The sequence below is a fragment of the Humulus lupulus genome, chromosome 2 (genome assembly GCF_963169125.1).
Source record: "Humulus lupulus chromosome 2, drHumLupu1.1, whole genome shotgun sequence".
Taxonomy (NCBI): Eukaryota; Viridiplantae; Streptophyta; class Magnoliopsida; order Rosales; family Cannabaceae; genus Humulus; species Humulus lupulus.
The window spans coordinates 152,985,380-152,991,877 of record NC_084794.1 but is presented as its reverse complement, the minus strand read 5'-3'; positions in this window follow the sequence as shown (position 1 = coordinate 152,991,877).

Below are 6,498 nucleotides of genomic sequence, written 5' to 3'. Positions count from 1 at the left end.
TGATATTCATATAAATTATTAAAACAATAATTATAACATTCAAATATAATAAAATTGCACTTTTATTTAAAACAATAAACTTTCTTTACATGTTTTTATGGCATAAATCCTAACACATAAAGTATCTCAGGGCATCATCCCAATAGTCGACTGGTAACTTTTGTTATAAGATAATTCCACTAGCGGTAGGTAGCGACTCTAGGAGTTTGAAAAGTCAAGCGCGCATGTCCTTAGCATGTCTTCTTAGATCTGAATCGCCCTCTCAGATTTTCCATCAATTTGAGGAAGAATTGTGGTAATTAAATTTATCCTGGAACCCATGGTCCTTTATAGACTTTTCCAGAACTTTGAGGTAAAATTTGAACCTCTATCTGATATATTGGACTTTGGTACTCCGTGAAGTCGTACAATATCGTATACATACTGATTTTAGTATAAGTTGTCTCAACTTGAAGAAAATGTGATGACTTTGTGAGTCGATCAATAATTACCCAAGCCGAGTCTTGTTGCTTTGTGGTCCTTTGAAATCCCACCACAAAGTCCATGGCTATGTCTTCCCATTTCAATTTTGGGATACTAATAGGTTGTAACAACCCAGCTAGTCTTTGATGCCCGACCTTAACTTATTGACAAGTCAAGCGTTTAGCAACATATTCAGCTATGTCCTTCTTCATTCCCAGCCACAAATACAATGTCTTTAGGTTGCTATACATCTTGAAAGTCCCAAGATGTAGGGAATATGGTGTAGTAAGCGTCTCTTTCATGATATTGTCTTGATTCTCCTTGTCATTGAGCACACATATCTTGTCCTTGTAACGCATCAATCCCCCACTAGACATAGTGAATTTACTATCGCCATCCTTTTGAATCAGCGCTTCTTGCTTTACTAGCGCCTCATCTCCTTTCTCTTTCTCCTTGACTTTCTCCAATAAGGTCGATTGTAGGGTGAGGCTTGACATACCCATAGTCACTTGTTTGAATCCTCTATTCTAGCACAAACTTCACATATAAAAAAATAATGAAATAATACAATAAAACAACATAAAAGCAAAATGATGAGTTAGGTCCCTTCAAATCTTGTGTTTCTATCATGTGACGGTTTCAGGTTTTTCATGAACAACCTGTCTCTGGTACCAACTTGTAACACCTTAATTTAATCTAGGACATATTCTTTGAATAAAAGCTTCAAATGCTAAAGTAATTAAACTTTATAAATAATGAGAACCCAAGTTTCAAAAATAATGCTAAGACATGCAATTTAATAAAATATGTCCCCACATAAAGATCACAAAATTAATAATAAACTATGGTGTTCTTAGGATCGTCATTGTCCATGTGGTCCCCTCACAGAGCACATGCACCTTCTTGGAAATGTCCCTGCTCACCACACCATCACAAGTTCAATTCTTTAGAGAATGAATAAGGGGGTAAGCTAAAGCCCAGCAAGGAGAATCAAACCAAACACCAACGTAAAGTGAGCCTCATATCGCCAAACCATAATCTCATATCATAACAAGGCATAGCACAATAAACATCATCACAAACGCCATAAAGAGAACCAATGTGCGCACTACGAATGTAAATGATAGACATAACTACGAGGAAGTTCTCATGGTCCTCTCTACGACCTCCATGGTCAACTTTGTGGCTACCTTTATCCACCTTTTACCTTCCCAAGTACATGCCCTAAAACGTATAGCATACAACATGAATTATAAAAACATTAGCTATCAAGCAAACATGTTTAACCTCCTCACCTTGTCGTGTGTGTGGGGTCTCTGAAAAGAAGATAGTGATTCCTCTTCAATGATAAAAACCTAAACATAGAGCCTTATTGTAAGAACCAACATCATGACCAAAATCTAAGCCACACGTCCCACTCTCTTTACATGGGCCATGCACAACATGCACTAAATCCATGATCATATTATCCATACTTTTATAAACAAACTTAAACCTATACAACCTTAAGTGAGCATAAACTAAAATAAAATGATAACGATAATGATACCTTTGGATATCGAAAGTCAAATCCTACCCTTCCTTGATTCCTTGGAATTCGAACACCTCTAAACCACACTTCAATGACCACAAAGAAGAAAAGAAGAAACTCATAACTAAATTCAAACCGACCATCGAGATCTTACCTTAACCTTTGATCCCTTTCATTACGAAAAATCCCGAGCCTTCGAGCTAGACCTCCACCTTCTCTTTCTTTCTCTCCTTCTTTCCCACGCCTACTTCCCCTTCTTCTTCTTCTTCTTCTTCTTCTTCTTCTTCTTCTTCTTCTTCTTGTGTTGTGAAAAAATGATAGCTAATCTCTCTCTATTTATAGGCTACACGGCCATCCATCAACACTCTCATCAAATCCTTTGAATACATTTTTATTGATTCCCATTCTTCCAATCAAATAACCATAATTGATTCCAACCTTCCAATCAAATAATCTTAATTGATTCCACTCTCCCAATCAAATAATCTTAATTGATTCCTAATTTCCATTTACCATTTATATACTTGATTATGTTGACAGCCTTTTTCGCTTTCAACCTATTCTAAGAACTCGACAGAAACTAGAAGAAAATAACTGAGATTTTACGTGGTTCGGGCTATAAAAGAGTCCTATTCCACGAGTCTTTGGAATTAGTGAGTTTGAACCTTATTTGAGCAAGGAGATACCCCAGCCCTATTTATATATATATTTCTCTGAGTTTGCAATGCTTTACTAGCCAAAGTTCAGAACCATATACAAGGAGATACCCTAGCCCTATTTATAGAGGCATGGGTAATTATTTCCCTTAATGAACATTCAATACAACATTCCCCATTATTTGGGGAGTAAAATTTTAATTAATTGCATAGGGATGTAATAATAAAGACTATGGCCCAAGCGGATTGCACGAGACTCATTCGCAAAAAGTTGCCTACCAACCTTATTGGGAACAAGTATCTAATCGTGTTAGGATACGATGCTCGTTCACCCATGTCAGGTGGCGTTATGGGAAATTCTGATTGTTGAGGGTACAAACTCAACACCACTAATCGAGGCTAACCAAAAGTGTTCAGATGATCTAGTGGGCCACAGCTGCGGCGACTGACACCTGCAGCTACTCCAAATCTGAGGAAAATAATCTTAGACATGGGAGATTGGCGAATGAAGAGAGCAAGGACTATCTGAATGATCCTCAAGGAGTGACCTCATTGGGAGACATCCGCACCTTGGAGATGGGTCACGAGATGTGGCCTCGCATTGAGACATCCATGCCTTGAGGACAGACTTCGGGGCCTAGCCTCACTCGAAGACACCTGCATCTGGCTAGGTCATAGTATGAAATCTTACTAGCGCTCAAGGAGCTTAACTACTCCTTTAATGAATGTCATGTGTCCTCTAGTTGAAAACACGGACTATAGATTCCATTATAAATCTATGAACCTAGTCTATTCCAAATCAAATCTCCATGATTCCCAAAACCATATCCCTTATCCCCTTAATTTCAAAAATCACTTATAAAAGGAAAGATCAACATTGATTATCCTTCATAGACTTGCTATCAGTCACACTTAAGGAGGGGTAATCTCTTAGCCAATTTTGAAATTAGCCTAGTAGGATACCTTGAGTTTCCTCATTTCTCTCAATCACTAACTCATTAGATCAAATCTACATGATCTAGTTTCCTTGAATAGGTCAACAAAATCTATAATGGATAGCTACACACCATTTTCGAAAGTCATAGGCAATTCCTAGAGGATTGCACTAGTCACCTCTTAATCATCTAGTTATCATGATTGACCGTTACTAAATGTACCTCAAGAATTCGAAAATATGTTCCCTTTATATTTCCAAATTGTATCCATAATGGTGATAAGATACCCTTCTTGATTAATCTCCAACTCATCAAGATATCATGAAATCAATCTACCTTATTTCACATCATCTCTTAGTGGTCTTTCCATAAATAGCAACACATGATCATTCACCACACTTCTCTTTCACACACACACCACACACCCAAGGCTATTCCGTGCACACACATATGTAGACATTTATCATATACATTCAAAGCATAAATAAGTAAATAAATACCTAAATAAATAAATAAAAGAACAACTATTATAGTAAATAAGATAGGAACTAATTAAACAAGTAAAAAAGATAATAATAAAAGAATAATTAAATAATTAAATTAAAAATAAGTGAATTAAAAAAAATATTAAATAAATTAAAATAAACAATAAATAATTAAAATGCGTGTGTCCAGATATTATAGTTGGACTCGCACACATTAGATTAAAAACTAACAATTGGTATTAGAATCAAGTATTATATCATGTAACATGGATATATTTATTTATTTATTTATTATAATTTTGTTGATACACATGTTCACTTAGAGCACATGTATTTATACATAGGAGTTTTTATTCTATTTTCCATTTTTATGTATGTATGGATGTGATGGATGGGTTGGATCGTAAAATATATGGTTCTTACTATTTTAGGTGCTTGATTTTATTTTATTTTATTATTATTATTACAATAGATCTCTTGTAAACCCATAACTTTTGGGTATAGGAATATATACAATAGTATATGCATGTATGTTCTTATGTTTCAATGATTGAGATGTTAGAACATTAAATAAGAATGAAGATTTTTGTATTGCTTATGTAAGGTTTTTTTATACATATTTATAAAAATGATTTATGTATAATTTGATTTCGGTTTAAGGTTTTCCCTTGGATTTTACCTATGTTTTTTGGTTCTCTTTATTGTAATTTTTATCTAGATTCTTTCTAGATAGGTGGTGTAAGTTCACTTTCTATAAAAAATTGAGTTTTATATCTTCTTGGATTTTGTGTTTTTCATCACCGTGGATGAGTCATCTTCAATTTTTGCTTTGAAATTCATGACTTAAGATTTTGTAAGGCTTGATAGGTTAGATGAAACTAATTTTGTGAGATGGCAAGACAAAACTAGGTCCATCCTCACATCTCTCAAGGTGTAATATTTATTGGACAAGGATATAAAGGCTCTAGATCCCCCAAAGGAGAATGATACTCAAGAGATCGTCAAAGAATGGGAAAAATATGAAGAAGATGATCTCATTTGTCAGGGTCACATCCTCAATGACCTTTACACCAACACCAAGTCCACCAAAGATATGGAAACCTTTGAATAAAAAAGTACAAATCCAAGGAATAAGATATAAAGAAATTCCAAGACAGCAATCTGAGCTGCTATAAATGTCATTGGATCCACTTCATACAATCCAGCTGCCTTTTGAGGCATTGAATGCCCATTGGGCCATTGGAAACTATTAATAGTCATCTCCTCCATCAAATTAATTTCTTCATCAGTATTCTTAGCCAATAATGCACGCCCAGCAGCAACATCTATTATTGTCCTGGTTGGACCATTCAACCCATTGTAGAGTATATGCACTTGCATCTAGTTTTCATAACCATGTTAGGGATAGTGACGTAGTAAGTCTTTGAACTGCTCCCAAGACTCGTAGAATGGCTCATATTCAAGTTGTCTGGATTGACCTATATCACTTCTTAATTGAGCATATTTTGATGGAGGGAAAAATTTCACTAGAAATTTTCTTGTTATTTCATCCCATGTAGTAATGGAGCTTGGTGGTAGAGATTGTAACCAACTCCTTCTTCTATACCATAAAGAGAAAGGAAAGAAATGCAGTCTAATGGCATCATCAGAACACCATTCATCTTTACTGTAGCAAAAACCACCAAGAAAATTGCTAGATGAATAGTAGGATCTTCAGTGGCCAGACCCCCAAACTGATTCTATTGCACCATATTTACCAATGTTGGCTTCAGCTCAAAATTATTAGCAGCAATGGTGGGATTAGCAATTCCAGTGAGGTTCTCATTAACAATGGGCATACATAAATAATGAATTGTCTATTGTCATGTAGTATAGTGGTAAGTATTCTCACCTGTCACGTGGGTGACCCGAGTTCGATTCCCGACAACAACGCCAAAATCTTGATAGAGATTTATTACTACAAGCGTACGACATTATTATAGTATAATTTTAATTGAAAAGGATGTCAAACCCACAGGGATTGATTGATTAATTCTGATAATTACAAAACTCTTAAGCCCTTAATTTTAATTAGAGAAATCGAAAATAAGAATGTTTAACAAAATAAGTAAAAGAATAAAATAAGAAAGGTGAGCGAATAAAAAATCAGATAATGTAAACCTATAATATTGATTTATGTATTTCAAATTATGAATCTTAGTTTATCAATTATCCCAATATATTCCCCTACTATGTAATTTCAAGAACCCTAATATAAATCATCTACCACTCTCAAGTGTAAATGAAATTATTCTTAATTAATCGACAAGATATATCTCTATTCAATATCAATTAAATAAGAAGTCATTAAGCATTATGGTTCTCTTAATGAAACTCATAAAAATAATGAAATCTCTCAATCTCACACTCAACCTGTGTCATGTAATTCT